We start from the raw sequence: 19,175 nt of genomic DNA on the forward strand, positions 1-19,175 counted from the left end.
GACAGTTGGACTTGATGATCTTAGAGGTCTTTTCCAACCTTAAGAATTCTATGATTCTAAACTGGTTCCTAATGACTGTGCACCTGATTTGTCAGAAACCAAGATATACCAGGCTAGAAAAGGTCTCAAGAGATTCCAGTCCTGCAGCCACCCGAGCATTTTCCCACAGACTTCAATGAGATTTAGAGCCAAGACAGAAAGACTGGACTGTGATGGCTTAGAGCACCTCTGAAAAGCATAGACCTCAGTGAAGATGCAAATGTTCAACACCTCTCGGCGTTAAACCCTCTCAGAGCCAAAGCAAGCCTTTACTGAAGCAGCTTTCTCATGTAAGTACTCAGAAATGCAACTGGAATTAATTTAGGCCTGTTGTCCACATAGAAGTACAACATGACTATTCCAGTGAGGGATGTGATTTTTCCTTCTGGCAGTGCAGTTCCTCTTTACAACCCTATTGCAGTTACATTGCTATAAATACAGATTATAGCACTACAATTTATTTCCAATTCCATAAACACATTCTAACCAGCCAACCATCATCCTTGCTTGTTCAGTTATATTGCTTTAGCTACGTGAACATAGTTAAACTCTTGGGTGCAAACAAAGCCTCAATGACTGTCTTTTATTCTTCTTAGACCCTCTGCAGAAGGCATCCTACAGTACATATATTTCTCAACCCTCAAGCTCAGAACAAGCTTCATACTAGAAATGGACTTCTAAAATTTGTGTTATTTAAGAAACAGTAAAGCACCATATGCTAAACTAGTGAGAGTTGTCTTGTTTCACTGCTTATGAGTTTGTAATGTAAACTTCGCATTGCTTGAAATAATATTAGTGTGTAGAGCCCCAGCCTTAGCTTAGTGTGGTGGGTTGTCCTTGGCTGGATGCCAGGTACCCACCAAAGCCACTCTATCACTCCCCCTCCTCAACTGGACAGGGGAGAGAAAATATAACAAAAAGCTTGGGAGTCAAGATAAGGCCAGGGCGATCACTCACCAATTACCATCACAGGGAAAAAGAAATCAACTTGGAGAAAAAAAAATTAATTAATAACTGATTAAATCAGAGTAGGATAATGAGAAATAAAAACAAATCTTAAAAACACCTTCCCCCCCCAGAAAGTTGAGCTCTTCCCAGGCTCAACTTCACTCATGATTTTCTCTACCTCTTCCCCCTGAGTGGTGCAGGGGGATGGGGAATGGGGTTTGTGGACAGTTCATCACACGTTGCTTCTGCTGCTCCTTCCTCCTCACACTCTTCCCCTGCTCCATGGTGGGGCCCCTCCCATGGGAGATAGTCCTCCATGAACTTCTCCAATGTGGGTCCTTCCCATGGGCTACAGTTCTTCATAAACTGCTCCAGTGTGGGTCCTTTCCACAGGGAGCAGTCCTTCAGGAACAGACTGCTCCAGCGTGGGTCACCTATGGGTTCACAGGTCCTGCCAGAAGCCTGCTCCAGTGCAGGCTTCTCATGGGGTCCCAGCTTAGATGGCTTAGACAGCTGTACTCTTCACTGGATAAAAAACTGGCTGGATGGCTGAGGCCAAAGAGTTGTGGTGAATGGAGCTAAATCCAGTTGGCGACCGGTCGCAAATGGTGTCCCCCAGGGCTCAGTGTTGGGGCCAGTCTTGTTTAATATCTTTATCAATGATCTGGATGAGGGGATCGAGTGCATCCTCAGTAAGTTTGCAGATAACACATAGTTGGGCGGGAGTGTTGATCTGCTTGAGGGTAGGAAGGCTCTGCAGAGGGATCTTTGACACTGTCTCCCACAGCATCCTCCTAGAGAAGCTGGAGGCTCATGGTTTAGACAGGTGTACTTTTTGTTGGGTAAAAAACTGGCTGGATGGCCGAGCCCAGAGAGTTGTGGTGAACAGAGCTAAAACATATTGGCTGCCGGTCACAAGTGGTGTCCCCGAGCGCTCAGTGTTGGGGCCGGTCTTGTTTAATATCTTTATCAATGACCTGGATGAGGGGATTCAGTGCGCCCTCAGTAAGTTTGCAGATGACAAACGGGTCCAGAGAGTTCCTAAACCATCTGGATGACGTCTTCTTGGTACAGTTACTAAGGGAACTGACCAGGAAAGGTGCCTTCCTTGACTTGTTGCTTATTAACAGAGAGGGCCTTGTCAGTGAAGTAGAGATCGGGGGCCGCCTTGGCCACAGTGACCATGAAGCAGTCAAGTTTAAAATCTATGGTGACGGGAGGAAAACTGCCAGCAAGACCTCAGCCCTGGATACGAGGAGAGCAGACTTCAGGTTGCTCAGGGAACTGCTTAGTAAGGTCCCCTGGGACAAAGCTTTTGAAGGTGCTGGGGTCCATCAGCGCTGGTCGCTTTTTAAGTACCACCTCCTAAAAGCACAGGAGCAGGCAATCCCAAAGTGTAGGTAGTCAAGCAGGCGAGGCAAAAGGCTGGCTTGGCTGACATGGGATATTCTTCTAGAAATAAGGAGAAAAAAAGCAAGCATATGGCCAGTGGAAGCAAGGTCAGGCAACATGGGAGGACTACAGGGATGATATTTTCCACTGTAGGGAGGAAATTCGTGTGGCCAAAGCTCAGAGTTGAAGCTGGCCAGTACTGTGAGGGGAAATAAGAAGGGTTTTTTTAAATACATTAATGGCAAAAGGCAGGCCAGAAATAACATTGACCCGTTACTTGATGAGCATGGTCACCTCACAAACAGGGACATAGATAAGGCAGAGATGTTTAGTGCTTTCTTCGCCTCAGTCTTCAACACCAATGGTGGGCTCAGGGACCCCCAGAGCCCTGGGCTAGAGAACCATGACTGTGGGAATGATAAACTCCTAATGAACCCCGAACTTGTGCAGGACTTGCTGGATCCCTATAAGTCAATGGGGCCTGATGGGATTCATCCGAGGGTACTTAAAGAGCCGGCTGATGTCATAGCGAGACCTCTCTCAATGATTTTTTCAATGGTCTCGGAACCTGGAGAGGTCCCAGTTGACTGGAAGCTGGCAAACGTTGTCCCAGTCTTCAAGAAGGACAACAGGGATGACCCCGGTAACTACAGGCCTGTCAGTCTCACTTCTGTGCCTGGCAAAATTATGGAGAAGATTATTCTGGGAGTTATTGAAAAACACCTGAAAGACAATGCAGTCATTGGTTCTAGCCAGCACGGGTTCACAAAGGGAAAGTACTACCTAACAAACTTGATTTCCTTCTATGACAAGGTCATTCATCTAGTTGACCAAGGGAAGCCAGTCGATGTGATCTTTTTGGATTTCAGTAAAGCTTTCGATACTGTCTCTCACAGTATCCTCCTGGACAAAATGTCCAGCATACAGCTGGATAAACACATAATGCAATGGGTGAGCAATTGGCTGATGGGTCGGGCTCAAAGGGTCATAGTAAATGGGTTTACATCGGGCTGGCGGCCAGTCGCTAGCGGGGTACTCTTCATAAATGACTTGGATGCAGGACTTGAAAGAATACTAATTAAGTTTGCTGATGACACAAAATTGGGAGGAGCTGTTGACACTCTCGAGGGCAGAGAAGCCCTGCAGAGAGATCTAGACAAATTAGAGAGCTGGGCAGTCACCAACCGTATGAAGTTTAACAAGGGCAAGTGCCAGATTTTACACCTGGGGCACAGCAACCCTGGCTGTACATACAGGCTGGGGAACGAGAGGCTGGAGAGCAGCTCTGCAGAGAGGGACCTGGGGGTTCTGGTCAACAGCAAGTTGAACATGAGCCAACAGTGTGTGCCCTGGCAGCCAAGAGGGCCAACCGTGCCCTGGGGTGCATCGAGCACTGTATTGCTAGCCGGTCGGGGGAGGTGACTGTCCCGCTCTACTCTGCGCTGGTGCGGCCTCACCTCGAGTACTGTGTGCAGTTTTGGGCGCCACAGTACATTAAGGATATAAAGCTCCTAGAGAGTGTCCAGAGAAGGGCCATGAAGTTGGTGAAGGGTTTAGAGGAGAAACCGTATGAGGAGCAGCTAAAGTCACTTGATTTATTCAGGATGGAGAAGAGGAGACCGAGGGGAGACCTCATTGCAGTCTACAGCTTCCTCAGAAGGGGAGGAGGAGGGGCAGGTGCTGGTCTCTTCTCTCTGGTGACCAATGATAGGACCCGAGGGAATGGCAGGAAGATGTGCCAGGGGAGGTTTAGGTTGGATATTAGGAAAAGGTTCTTCACCCAGAGGGTGGTGGAGCACTGGAACAGGCTCCCCAGGGAGGTATTCATGGTGCCAAGCCTGACGGTAATCAGGAAGCACTTGGACAACGCCCTCAGACACATGGTGTGAATTTTGGGGTTGTCCTGTGCAGGGACAGGAGTTGGACTCGACGATCCTTGTGGGTCCCTTCCAACTCAGGACATTCTATGATTCTATGACACCAAATTGGGCAGGAGTGTTGATCTGCTCGGGGGTAGGAAGGCTCTGCAGAGGGACCTGGACAGGCTGGATCGATGGGCCGAGGCCAATTGTATGAGGTTTAACAAGGCTAAGTACCAGGTCCTGCACTTGGGTCACAACAACCCCATGCAACGCTACAGGCTTGGGGAAGAGTGGCTACAAAGCTGCCCAGCGGAAAAGGACTTGGGGGTTCTGGTTGACAGCCGGCTGAACATGAGCCAGCAGTGTGCCCAGGTGGCCAAGGTGGCCAATAGCATCCTGGCTTGTATCAGGAACAGTGTGGCCAGCAGGAGCAGGGAAGTGATCATGCCCCTGTACTCAGCACCGGTGAGGCCACACCTCAAATTCTGTGTTCAGTTTTGGGCCCCTCACTACAAGAAGGCCATTGAGGTGCTGGAGCGTGTCCAGAGAAGGGCAACGAAGCTGGTGAATGGCCTGGAGACCAAGTCTTATGAGGAGCGGCTGAGGGAACTGGGGTTGTTTAGTCTGGAGAAGAGGAGGCTGAGGGGAGACCTTATTGCTCTCTACAACTACCTGAAAGGAGGTTGTAGCAAGGTGGGTGTTGGTCTATTCTCCCAAGTTACTAGTGATAGGACAAGAAGAAATGGCCTCAAGCTTCATCAGGGGAGGTTTAGATTGGATATTAGCAAAAATTTCTTTACTGCAAGAGTGGTCAGGCATTGGAACAGGCTGCCCGGAGAGATGATGGAGTCACCATCCCTGGAGGTGTTTAAAAGATGTGTAGACGTGGCACTTCAGGACATGGTTTAGGAGGCCTGGTGGTGTTGGGTTGATGGTTGGACTTGATGATCTTAGAGGTCTTTTCTAATCTTAATGATTCTATTATAATGAAGTCTAAACCAGGCCACGGGGGAACAAGGCAAGATGCTTACAGCTTTGTCTATCAGAATGCGTATGGCATACAGCTGTGTCTGGGATGACAAATGTATTAATACAAGGGATGAAGCAAAACAAGCTTGAACCAAGGGGGAGTGAAATGTTCCGACTGACAGGGGAGATATGTGGAAATAAGGACGGTGAGTTACAGTGGTACTGAAAGATCTCACAGTTAAATAGATATTAGATCCCTGAGAGAGCAGCTTCATATTGTGGTTAATTCAACTTAAACAGTGGGCTGCCACCAAAAAGACACCCCTTTCTCTCCCCTCCTCTCATTGTTTTCATTGCTCTCAATACCCAGCAACCCATTTCATCTCTCCCTTGTGCTTCCTCTAATGATTGCACAGCCATAATAATCAGTTTCTAACAAATCAACTCACTGGTGGAAGTGAGGGGATATTAATATAGCCCTGGGGGCAATGAAAAAGTTGCCTTTGGGCAGCAGTCTTCAGCTAGGTTAGATTACATACAACAAGGAACTGAATTCTGGAACTGCACAGACTCTGCACCTGCACTTTCCCAAATGTTTCACCCATTTCCACCTTGAATTTGCATCTTCTGACTTAAATTTTCAGAGCTGGATAGCTGTACACATGAGAGACCATCTTGGTTATGAAGCTGTTTTCCTCATCTAGTCCTAATGAAAACCTTTCAGATAGATATATCAAGGGATGTCAAAGCCCCCATGGAAATAACTAGCGTGGCCACAAGCATGAACTGTGAAATTCTCTTCTTGCAAATCATGGAAAAGACAAGCACTGAAATGTCAAGTCTTAAGGTATATATCCACAAAGACTTAAAGTACCAACTGCATATGTAGTTCGAAGAAAAGTAATGTAAATGTTGAACAAGGCAAAAAAAAAAAAAAAAAAAAAAAGAAAACACAATGACGTTTGCTAGACAGATAAACAGACTACCTTATAATTTTCACACTAGTCACGGCAGGCAAATATACAGAGTTCAGCTGTGGGAGCAGAGATCATCTGGTGCCAAAACTGCAACTACTCTTGCTGCCTGAACTTCAGATATCATAATGATGGCAAGCTTTGACAGTTCTGATTTAATATCGAAAAAGCACAGTGAACTAATTAATCTCAGAATGCTACTATGAAGTAAAGTAACATTATTACCATGCAATACTGGTGAAATTGAGGTACTAAGAGTGTTGATAGTTAAAACACTGCTTTCTGGCTTTCAGGCATGTACTATAGACTTGCTTTCGTAGGCACGAAAGAATTCTTTCTGCAACAAACTGAACTCACCACACTGATCATTTGTTCTGTGACCATACAAAGATTAAGGATGTGGCAGCTGAGAGGCACAAAAAATTAAAAATAACATTTTCAATTATTGCCAGCACAGTTGAATATATACTACAAAACAGGAACTCTCTGGTGCTTAAAACATACTAACCTTTCTGCCAAATCTCTATTGCAAAGTCACTGTGTAAACAGCTATGCGTACGGAAAACGTAGCCTTTCAAAAAGTCTTCTATGCTCATTAGATTAATTTTGGCAACATACTGTAAGGTCCTACCCATACAGTAATCCCCCTGAAACTGATAGTTTCCTTCTCCAAAACTATGTTCAGCACACAGAGGTAGCATCTTCCCTGACAAGTATGTCAGCCTTTCTTTCTGCCCTCACACACAAGACCTGTGTGATTCTGTGCAGGATTTGCTGTGTGGGATGGCAGCAACTGCAGCTAGAGGAGAGGAATGTTGCATAATGCTAGGTGCATTTGTCCCCCCCTCAAGTTTCAAGTCTCCACCGAGACACAAAAAACCCAAAGAAAGCCAAGACAGCAGAAAGCAACGTGCAAGAGAGAAGGTCTTAGAACAAAAGAGTATCTGCATCGGGCATCTGAAGCCTGTATTTTTGCAGATTAAAACATGCATGTACAACTGAAAGCATGACAAAAACTTTACAGCACTGTTCAAACGCCTTAGTTAAAAACAATCAATACAGAGAAGAGGAGATAGCAGAAGCAAACCTTGAAAATGCTATCTGTGGTGCTGTTGCCATAACAACCCTAGCCAAACCCTTACCCCTTAGGTAGCCGTGGTGATGGGAATAAGTAACCATTCAAGTATTGTTTACAAAGCACTTGCTGCTAGGGAACCTTGTATAGCCCCAATCCATCTTGGCAGAAATGCCGAGGAGAATCAAGACGTATATCCAGGCATCGATTAACCAATTATGGAAATTAGTTGTGTTAGTTTGAGTAACCATGACTGTGTAACCATGCATGTATAAAAGATTGTTTCTTAGACTGCTTGACGAACATGTATGGAAGGGACTACCCTCCCGTGTTCCTGGACGTAAAAAGAATGCCTGCCTTTTAAGACTACATTGGTGTTACGAGGTTTATTCCCGATTTCGGTGACAGTTTTGGTGACCCAGAAGGGACTTTGCTCATGAATCTCAATGGATCTGTGGGATCACAGACCTCCAGCCGGCACTGAGGGTTGACAGCCTTCCCCGGTTCGTCTTGCCGTACCTGATGGGGAGAAGGGAACTGAGTGGATTCCAGCGTGCACCAACCTGTTGCTTCGGGGACTCCATCGGCTCCGCTCCTGCAGTCAGGTGGTGAGCGACACAGCGGTGCGATGCTGTTGGGTTCTCAGGGAGAACCTCTGTTCCCCGGACCAAAGAATTCCAAGCAAGTCCCCTGGATAGGTAATAAGGCATTCTCTTAAGGGGGGTAACAGAGGGGTTGGCGTCCCCTCCTGGAATGTGGGTTCGAGTCCCACCGGCCTGCTCATAAGATGCAGCGAAAGCTACACAGAGTGGGCTGTGAGGTACCTCTACGGGGTTAGAGTCCCCAAATGGGGTTAGAGTCCCTGAAGGTAATGCCTGCCAATCAGACGAGGTGAAAGCCTGGCAGGGTTGGGCTATAGTCCCGGGTAAGGATAGGGGTTAGAGTCCCCTGGTAAGGTTGTGGGTTAGAGTCCCACTACCACAGAATCACAGAATGGTAGGGGTTGGAAGGGACCTCTGGAGATCGTCTTGTCCAACCCCCCTGCTTGACCAGGCACACCTAGAGCAGGGGGCACAGGAACGCGTCCAGGCGGGTTTTGAATGTCTCCAGGGAAGGAGACTCCACAACCTCCCTGGGCAGCCTGTTCCACTGCTCTGTCACCCTCACAGGAAAGAGGGGTTTTTTCTCATATTTAAGTGGAACTTCCTGTGTTTCAATTTGTGCCCATTGCCCATTGTCCTGTCATTGGGCACCACTGAAAAGAGTCCGGCCCCATCCTCTTGACACCAGCCCTTCAGATATTTATAAGTATTTTATAAGTATTGATGAAATCCCCCCTCAGACTTCTCTCGTCCAGGCTGAACAAACCCAGGTGTCTCAGCCTTTCTTCGTAAGGGAGATGCTCCAGTCCCCTGATCATCTTGGTAGCTCTCTGATGGACTTGATCAAGCAGTTCCCTGCCTTTCTTGAACTGGGGAGCCCAGAACTGGACACAGTGCTCCAGATGTGGTCTCACTAGGGCAGAGTAGGGGGGGAAGGATAACCTCCCTCGACCTGCTGGCCACACTCCTTTTTCTGCAACCCAGGATACCATTGGCCTTCTCGGGCACAGGGGCACATTGCTGGCTCAGAGTCAGCTTGCTGTCCACCAGCACTCCCAGGGCCTTCTCAACAGAGCCGCTTTCCAGTAATTCAGCCCCCAACCCCTACTGGTGCATGGGGTTGTTCCTCCCCAGGTGCAGGACCTTGCACTTGCTCTTGTTGAATTTCATCAGGTTCCCCTCAGCCCAGCTCTTGTTGGATGGCAGCGCAGCCTCCTGGTGTATCAGCCACTCCTCCCAGCTTGGTATCATCAGCGAACTTGCTGAGGTTACACTCTATCCCTTAGTCCAGGTCACTGATGAATATACTGAACAGGACTGGACCCAGCACAGACCCCTGGGGAACTCTGCTAGTTACGCGCCTCCAACCAGACTCTGCCCCGTTGATCACAACTCTCTGAGCTATATTGGGGTCCCTGTTATAAGCAGCGGTGCAAACCGCGAAAGGGGTTGGAGTCCCCGACTTTAGTAATTTATAATGGGTAATGCAGCATCAATGTATGGGGGAATTCTGCACTCGTCACCACTGGGATGTGTTTGGAAACATTGGAAAGATCTGGTGGGGGATCTGTTGATGCGGAAACAGTTAGTTGAATACTGTAATCATTGGTGGCCAATGTATACTCTAGACAGTGGGGGAAAATGGCGAAAGAATGGTACATTGAAATATAATACTATTTTGCAATTAATATTATTCTGTAGAAGGGAAGGTAAATGGGATGAAGTATCATATGTGGATTTGTTTTTCACACTGCGAAATAATCTGGAATGGCAGAAGCAATGTGGGATGCTCCCACACGATTCTATGGTATTGGCTTTGGAAGGACAAAAATCTGGTAAAAATTTAAAGCAGTGCTGTTTGGCTTGTAGTAACACTACATTGGTGTTACAAGGTTTATTCCCAATTTCGGTGACAGTGCTGTGGGTGAATCTGTATATATAACACATGAATTCTGTTTTGCCTTTATGACCTGCCTCTATTATGTCTAACAGCTGCTTTTCACTCTAACAGTGTATTGAATTGTGTTCCTTCTTTTACCTCAAACATATATTCTTCTTGGATGAAATGGAATAGCACAGGAGTTAGCAGTAGTTAAGAGAGGTTCACAATTAGGAGTAGAAACTAACACCTGAGAATTTTAACAAGGTAGTAAATAATGCTTAGGCCAGATAAGAGGGCAATAAAAATGCATGCCTCACTAAGGAGAGCCTCCTAAAAGACTAACAGTGCCACAAAGAAGGGTGTGAAGATAAGGGAAGGCCAGATGTGAAGACACGGGTGATAAAAGGGAACATCTTGGCCCAGAAGGTGCGGAAGCATAGAAACTGGGGGAAAGGGAATTCCAGTAGGGGGAGATTGCGACCACCAACTCAACTGAGGGACAAAAGGACTACCCTCTTGTTGTGGTTTAGCTGGCAACTCAGCCCCACACAGCCGCTCGCTCACTCCCCCACCAGTGGGATGGGGGAGAGAATCAGAAGGGTAAAGCTCGTGGGTTGAGATAAGAGCAGTTTAATAATTAAAATAAAACAACAACAAAAAAAATGCAATGGAAAGGAAAACAATGAGAGGCACGAAACCCAGGGCTGGGGGGTGGGGGAAGGGGGAATGAACCACCAAAACAAACCGCACATGACACAGCCACTCACTGCCTGCCAACCCAACACCGCCATTCCCCAAGCTGCAACAACCCGTGTGCCAACTGCCCCCGTTAATATACTGGTCATGGCATCACATGGTATGGAATGAACATCCCATTGGCCAGTCGGGGTCAGCTGTCTTGGCTGTGGCCCCTCCCCTCCCAGCCTCTTGCCCACCTGGCAGAGCATGGGAAGCTGGAAAGGTCCCTGACTACTACAGGCACTACAGTGAAGAGAATTAACCCTTTCTCAGCCAAAACCAGCACACCTCCCCACTCCTCTTGAGCATGCGCAGTGAATTAAAATCTCTCTGTAGCTTTAAATTTAAGCGAAGAAGATACAGACCAACAGAAGAACAGGATGCTCAGTCGGGTCAATGATTATGTATTAGACAGGCGTGGTGTGTTAACTTTCATGTATAAATGTCAAAAAGGAATTATAGTAGGTGTGCATGTTGGGTGGAAAGATCCCCCATGCACCTGGCACCAAATAAAGTAATGCCTGCTCTTTAATACACCCAGCGTTATGGAGTTTTATTCCCGGTTTTCGGTGACACTAAGAGCAAGGCAAGAAGGATCTGTCAAAAACAAGATCATAAAAAAAAAGCGAGGTCAATGAAACTGTGAGTAGAATGGCATTGATTTTGCTTTTCACAAACCATCAACATTGCCTATTTTTTAAAAGTACCCAAGGCTGTATTCAACATTACTTCATCTACAGACTCTTTAATTTAAAAATTAAAATCACAATGCTTTCCATGTTATATCTAAACTAGATTCCTGTCTCATATCACAGATTTCTCTTCCAGGAAATGGTGCTGTCCTGGCAAAAATGTTAAGCCCTATTTGATAGGAAAGATAAAATTGAAAGATGGTGTACAATCTTCCAGGTATTCTGAAATAGCAATAAACAGAGGGCTAAGTGCAAGCTGTGTATCTAGTTTTCATCCCTATCTTACTGTAGTAGAGGTAGATTTTAGGAATGAAAGTACATATTTAATAACCTGAACACAAAGTTAAGTGCAGTCACCAGCAACAGAAGATGACGTGTACTCGTGCCAGCCCTTCCTAAGCCCTGTATAAAAACGGTTCCGGCTAAACTAAAACCATTCAGAGCAAAGGATTCCATAAAAATTGTTTTCTCCTCTTCTTTCATGGACACTTTCATCTTATGTAAGCCAGCACTGTTTCTAAAAGGAGCGGTCCAACCTTCTCTTCCCAAACCTTGCATAGCCAGTAAACACATTGCCATGCAATGAACCAGACAGAGGAGCTAGGTTAAAACCAACCTATCCAAAAAAGGCTGGTCTTAAACTGGATCGTTTTGGAAAAGAAAGAAAAAAAAAAAAAAAAAAAAAAAGATGTTCAGGAAAGTGTTCCATTTTGATATTTTCAGATGGACACATTTTTATGTTTCAGTTTTTAAAATGTTTTTCAATTCTCTCTCTCCTTTCTTGCTACAGTATATATAAATTGAACATAAATTCTCAAGTAAAAACACACATCAATTAGCCCGAAACCATTTTTCTTCACCATATTTTTGTATTGAAGACTTTCAGTGTTATCAGAGTGACACCAGAATTTCAAAATTATTCACCAAATGGAATCGCTGATGTAGGCAGAGTTTTATTAAATTCATGTAAGAAGCAATAGGGCATACCACTAAAGGGGAGAAAAACATTATCTGTATGTATTTATCATCAAGTGGCTCAAACACCTGGTGGACATAACGCGCTAGGACTTCAGACAGTGGTTTTCGTCTCTAGCTGTAGAAAGCCACAAGCAATTTAGTTACTCTTTCAGTGGCACAGCTCCCCAGCTGTGAAATACTTCACTGCTACAGTGAGGTGGGAATTAATTCATCGAGTTACATGAGAATTTCTGATACTACAATATTAAGCACTATGTATAAACCCTTGAATAAAGACAAATAGCCAAATATTCAAAATCAAAACAGCGTAAGTTAACAATTTGTCATTATTTTAAGCAAAAATAAACAATTCATTCAGACTAAAATTCAACTTTCCTTGCAGCTGCAGAACTGCCATTATTATAGTTATTGTGCTCATGCAGGGAAAGCAGACCACAACAGGGAATTTTGCTGACAAAATTAATCTGTGTGTTTAGTTCTTACAGGTCTTATCTAGTTTCTTTACAATATGCTGCAGTATTAGATCTGTTCTCATGCACACCCTTATTGTCACTGTCCCTCACTGCCAATGAGAGTTAAGTACATATTTGAATAAAGAGGTATTTCAGAACTGATATGATGTCCTTGATTAGCTTCAGGGAAAAAAAAAAAAAAAGGGAGTGAGAAAAACACTTAAAAAAAGGAAACATCTTTTTTTTTTCAGGACAACCAAGCACTGCTTTTATGTAAACCATGTCAAATGAGATATAAAGTGAAAACAACTTCAGGGCATCACTCATATCTATTTGAAAGATGACAGATCAGCAGTTCTGTTCGGTCCACAGGGTTTCTGGAGGAGCAGTGTTTTATACAGGGGCAGATAACAGGAAAAAGGAAATGAGATTCTTTTTTTAAAAAAAAAGAAAACTCGACATGATCACACTGTAATATCCTTTTTAGATCCTGCAGTAAAAAGCATAAAGAATCCAGCCATTTCTGATAGTCTGCCAGATGTAGTTAAAGAGTAAATCTTGCACACTCACAGCACTCCTGTGTTTCAACTTGTGCCCATTGCCCATTTTCCTGTCATTGGGCACCACTGAAAAGAGTCTGGCCCCATCCTCTTGACACCAGCCCTTCAGATATTTACAAGTGTTTTGTAAGTATTGATAAGATCCCCCCTTTGTCTTCTCTCGTCCAGGCTGAACAAACCCAGGTGTCTCAGCCTTTCCTCATAAGGGAGATGCTCCAGTCCCCTGATCACCTTCGTAGCTCTCCGCTGGACTTGGTCAAGCAATTTCCTGTCCTGCTTAAACTGGGGGGCCCAAAACTGGACACAGTACTCCAGATGTGGTCTCACTAGGGCAGAGTAAAGGGGGAGGATAACTAAGTATTCAAAGTATTTCAAACTTAGCTACGTTGCTCCAATTAGAAGGGACCATATGTTCTTTTTGAAGTCGGTATCAGGTATCACTTCAACTCAACTAGAGTTTTGCTGCTGAGTAACATGGGAGGGGAATCAGTACTGTTTTGGTTTTTAAAAAAAACGCTTGAAATTTGTTTCCTTATGTTGCTATCCACGTTCTTGTTAGATTGTTGTTAATTAATGCTGCTTGATCTGTTTGAGTCATTTAGATTATGTTTAGGTTAGATTTTCCTTTGAGCATTGAGGGCCCTATTCTGCAAAGTGCTAAGCATCCTCTGTTCCCACAGACTTTTCAGTAGCTGAGAATGCAGCACATCCCAGGAGGTGGCTGGGTCCTGGATCACATAGTCTAGCATAATTTAAAAATACAGTGAAGCTTTTCAAATATGTTTTGATTAATACATCATGAACTCCCCCACATGCCTTAATATATCACTAAGTATTATGTTAAGCAGTAAAATCTTGCTATATTTTTTCAGGCCCTCTGCTATATGTGTCCTGGTGTGAAAGGAGACTGCTATTTTTCCTTTTAATTTCTCTGGTGCAAATAAGGAATAAGGCTTTACTGTTCCATTTCACCCCAGGCAGTAATTTTGAACAGTTATCCCACTTCTCTTGGGCTTAATGACACTATGAGATGATGGAACGTGAGTGACCTTTCAAAATGGAGTGAACTATAATCACTTTGCCACCAGACTCCTGATTTTCTGTTCTGGAGGAGCAGCCTCTGCAGTAGCCCCATAGCACCTGACAGGGCTGTGAAAGAAATTGGGATGTTTCTTGATCTAGGTGTTTGCATGACTCATATCACTGATGCATCTGAGGATAAACAATTGTGTGAGCAGGTAAGCGGTTCAGCTCATGTCTGCTGGTAAGTTTTTCAGGGGAATTTTTTGGGGACATTAAAATGCAATGTACCCACCCACTTGGGGCAATACTACCTGAATTTTTTTTTTGCAAACTCTCCTTCCTCAAGAAAAACCCAAGACCCCAACCCTCAAACTAAAAAAAAAATAAAAATCTCCCCAAATGTTCATGTTTACACTATTTTGACTCTGCCTACTTTGAGCTATTTGCAGTTCACTTACTGTGCTGTGTATGTTTTATGTATCCCGACATGCCTGAGAAGACAGTTTGGATCTTGGTAAAACTGGCCCAGATTTTAAGATGTAGATGTCTGAATCAGATTTCTGAATCTCTGTATTTAGGTTTCTCAGTACAATGGTCTCAGTAAACAGGGTGATAAGCACTTGCAGCTGCATTACTGCTTCCATTGATGCTTTCTCTGCAGTCTGGGGCACTGCTGTCTGAACGGTACTTCAAGCCATTGCAGTTATTCTTTGGTGTTTGATCCTTTTTCTTTTTTATTTCATTCTATAGGCTAATTGGTTTTGTTCTCTTTATACTGTCTAATTTTTTACATTAGTCTTCATATCTCTGTCTTTATTAAAGGCTCTGAGGATTAAGGCCTCTGTATTAGTGAAAGACACTGTTTTTAATCTCACATTAGCAGAAGACTGAAGTTTTCTGTTCATGTTTACTCTCATTCTCTAGATTTACTGGAAATACTTCATAATAGAATGTCTGATTGCAAAACTTATCATTTAGGTCATTTCCCATCTTCAGGATGCTTTCCAAATTTTGGTGATCATTTCGGTGGCTGAGTGTGTTAAACTGTACAGACAGAGTAAGGAATAAGGAAGGGATGAAGGGAGTACATCATCTCTGAAGTATTTTTATTGCAGATTTGCTGGTGGAGAAGCTGAGATAAGGCTGAACCTTCACTTTTTTGAAGTCAGCGAGAGTTTTGACAATTGAATTTCATGGAGCCAGTATTTCACTGTGTGTTTCAACAAGTATGTATCAATTTTGAGTGCCTTAGCGTGAATCTTACTTTACTGGTTTCTCAATGGTATTTACATGCTGGCCTCATAAAAGGTGCTTAGGTAGCCAAATCCCTTCTAAGATAACTAAATTTCTATAGAAATCCATGATAAAATGGACTTTTTTATACCTTTGTAAGTACAATGAATTATCTGAAACGGTGAATATGTACTGATGAGATTTCAAAGGGAATATAAACAGTTTAAGGGTCTAACTGCCCGTCCTGCACAAATTCTGTTGCCTAATTATTTTTTAAATTTGGACTATAAAGCCTTATTCTTCAAAACTGCTGATGCTTCCCACTGATTTCTGTTGGAGATGTAGAGATGCAGCATACATGAAAGGTAAATCAGTGTCTAGAACACTTTGTAGTTACTGATTGCCTTTTTAAAATGTGTGCATTTTTTCTTGCTGGGAGGCATATAGCAAGTCACTGTAACACAGCTAGGAATAGAACTACCTCTGCCTTTGCAAGAATACAGGGGCTTCCTAAGCCAGTGTTTCATCTGACATGTAATTATTTTCATTGGAAGACAGGGATCTAATTAAGACTAGTGGAGGGATTTTTTAATTGTAACTTTACAAGTTAAAATGGTATTCAAAATCTAACTACATGTTGGGGTAGGGTATTAAAATTATCTTTTGTTATTTGTTCTATAGTTTGCTTAGCATTTTCTGTAGGAATGTCTGCCAGACTATATTCAGGTATGGTTGTCTGAGTATAGTATGAAATTAATGTTCTGTGAGCAGTGATGCATCTAGAAGAATTCTTTGACCCAAGAACAGCCCATATATTTAAGAATTATTCCTTATTAGATGGGCTGTTACTGAATATGCCTAAATGCAAAAAAAAATAAAATTAGTGCAGTATGCTTTCCGTTGTATTCTGTATTGGGTTTGCATGCCAAGGTTTTGGTAGCAGGGGAGCTACAGGGGTGGCTTCTGTGAGAAGATGCCAGAAGCTTCTCCCATGTCCGATAGAGCCAATGCCAGCCAGCTCCAGGATGGACCCACCACTGGCCAAGGCCAAGCCAATCAGTGACAGTGGTAGAGCCTCTATGATAACATGTTTAAGGGGGGGAAAAAAAAACCAAACCTGTGCAACTGCAGCCGGAGAGAGGAGTGAGAATATGTGAGAGAAACAACTCTGCAGACACCCAAGGTCAGTGAAGAAGGAGAGGGAGGAGGTGCTCTAGGCATCAGAGCAGAGATTCCCCTGCTGCCTGTGGTGAAGACCATGGTAAGGCAGGCTGTCCCCCTGCAGCCCATGGAGGACCCCACAGTGGAGCAGATGGATGTGCCTGAAGGAGGCTGTGACCCCGTGGAAAGCCTGTGCTGGAGCAGGCTCCTGCAGGACCCGTGAACCCATGGAGAGAGAAGCCCATGCTGAAACAGGTTTGCTGGCAGGCCCTGTGACCCTGTGGGGGACCCATGCTGGAGCAGTCTGTTCCTGAAGGGCTACACCCTGTGGAAAGGACCCACAATGGAGCAGTTTGTGAGGAACTGCAGCCCGTGGGAAGGACCCACGTTGGAGCTGGGGAAGAGTATAAGAAGTCCTCCCCCTGAGGAGGAAGGAGCAGCGGAGACAACGTGTGATGAACAGACTGCAACCTCCATTCCCTGTCCCCCTGCGCCGCTCACGGGGAGGAGATAGAGAAATTGGGAGCAAAGTTAAACTCAGGAGGAAGGGAGGGGTGGGGTGAAGGTGTTTTAACATCTGGTTTTATTTTCTCATTACCGTACTCTGATTTGATTGGTAATAAATTAAGCTAATTTCCCCATGTCGGGACTGTTTTGACTATGATGGTAATTGGTGAGTGATCTTTCCCTGTCCTTATATTGACCCACAAGCTTTTCATTATATTTTCTCCCCCCTGTCCAGCTGAGGAGGGGGAGTGACAGACTGGCTTTGGTGGGTACCTGGCATCCAGCCAGGGTCAACCCACCACAATTCTGTCATGAAGAAGAAATCAGAGAGTGTGATATTCAAGAACAGCTAAAATTCATGAGAAGTTAGTGGAAGAACTGTTTCAGACCTTACCCAATGCTGTCACTTCAAATGCATAAAAAGCTCTTGAACTGAAATTCCCTGCTTCTATTATTTTCACGCTATTGAAATAGTACAGGGGTATGCTTTGAATTTTTCTCCACGAGTAACATTGTGAGTCACCAATGTCATATTCAACCTACAACTTTGTTCTCCAAGATACTACTGAGAAAGGCAAGTAACATTTTACTCATTCATAACTCATTGAAACTAGCAATGGGTAACATATTAGTAACCTTGCCAATGCAAAATTTTTCCATAAATTTTATTTAATCTTCTTTTCCAACCTGACTTTAAATGGCTATGTGATTAGCCCTCTACCCCTTCCCTGGAAGACTAATTCACTGTTTAATGGGGTTCTCCTTTTCTGATTTTCAGCCAAGTTATACTTTTCCCTCTAATTTCACCTGAATATCACTTGCCATTTTCCTTTGGGCCATCATGTAAATATGATATCCATCTTCATGTTTGCACTCTGGTAAATGTCTCAGCAGTCATCATATTTCCTGCCACACTTGCTCATTGATTTGCCACTCTGTATACCTAGCCATCTGAAACCATTTAAATTTTTTTCCTCACTGTCCTCTTCTGCCAGATTGCCAATTGTTTCTTGATGATTCCTGAACTCCCCCCCCATTTACTGACATCTTTCTAATGCTAAGGACACCCAGAGACTGAATGTTGTATTTGAAGTGTTACTTCACCTGCGCCCTCAAACTGAAACTGTTGAAACTGAAAAGAAAAAGAAAAAACTATTGTCTTTTCTTGTCACCTCATACTGAATTTTATATTTTATTTGCTGTTCATGAGTCCATGCTGTTCACGACTGTGGTATAGCGGCAGAGATGTTACAAGTATCCCAGTGTGGCTCCAGGGGTGAGAGTTTGACCTGCTCTCATGTTTCACATTGTCCCTTGCACCACTGTGCAGGGATGAATGTCACGGACTCCTGACAGATGTTCCGCAGAAGACCTTTATTGTCAGCTTTTCACTGCTTATATATCTTTTCGACACATTCTCCACGTGATCACGTGCACAAACAGTTTCTGTTATTCGTCAGCTAGCTCTAAGCAGGCACTTTATGCTACATTCTAATAGGCTGTTCTATTTGCGTTACCTCATTTGTTTTTGCTTACTTAAATCCTTCTTGGCATTCCCACGCTCCTGTGTATGTTTTTTACTGCTGCGCTGCTTCAGCTCAAGGACGTGTCAAACAGCGCGAAGTTACTTGCAAATTCATCTCCCACATCTCCCCCATTTTTATTTTGTATTAGCCACACATTTTTTACTGTTCTCTCTATTAATCGCTGCAAGCACTGACAAAAGAATGGCAAAATTAAAAGCAAAACAAGGAATTAATTCACTACTTCCCATGGGCAGGCAGGTGTTCAGCCATCTCCAGGAAAGCAGGGCTCCATCATGTGTAACGGTTACTTGGGAAGACAAACGCCATCACTCCAAACGTCCTCCCCTCCTTCTTCCCGCAGCTTTATATACTGAGCATGACGTCATATGGTATGGAATATCCCTTTGGTCAATTTGGGTCAGCTATTCTGGCTGTGTCTTTCCTTCATCATTTATACCTAAACAAGGAATAGTTCTGTAGCAATCATGCTCTTTCAGTCTGAAGTTATCCTCCTGCAACAGCTTGTGCAGCTTTAGAAACTGCTTCACATTCTTCCCTAAAC

The 19,175-nt window shown here is 44.1% G+C and overlaps 1 protein-coding gene across 1 annotated transcript in view; it reads left to right on the forward strand.

The window, feature by feature from the left end:
* The window catches only part of LOC142049884 (protein mono-ADP-ribosyltransferase PARP8-like), a 192,896-nt gene that overhangs the window by 76,775 nt on the left and 96,946 nt on the right, over positions 1–19,175 (forward strand).

This window comes from Phalacrocorax aristotelis, chromosome W (assembly GCF_949628215.1).
Source record: "Phalacrocorax aristotelis chromosome W, bGulAri2.1, whole genome shotgun sequence".
Classification (NCBI taxonomy): Eukaryota; Metazoa; Chordata; class Aves; order Suliformes; family Phalacrocoracidae; genus Phalacrocorax; species Phalacrocorax aristotelis.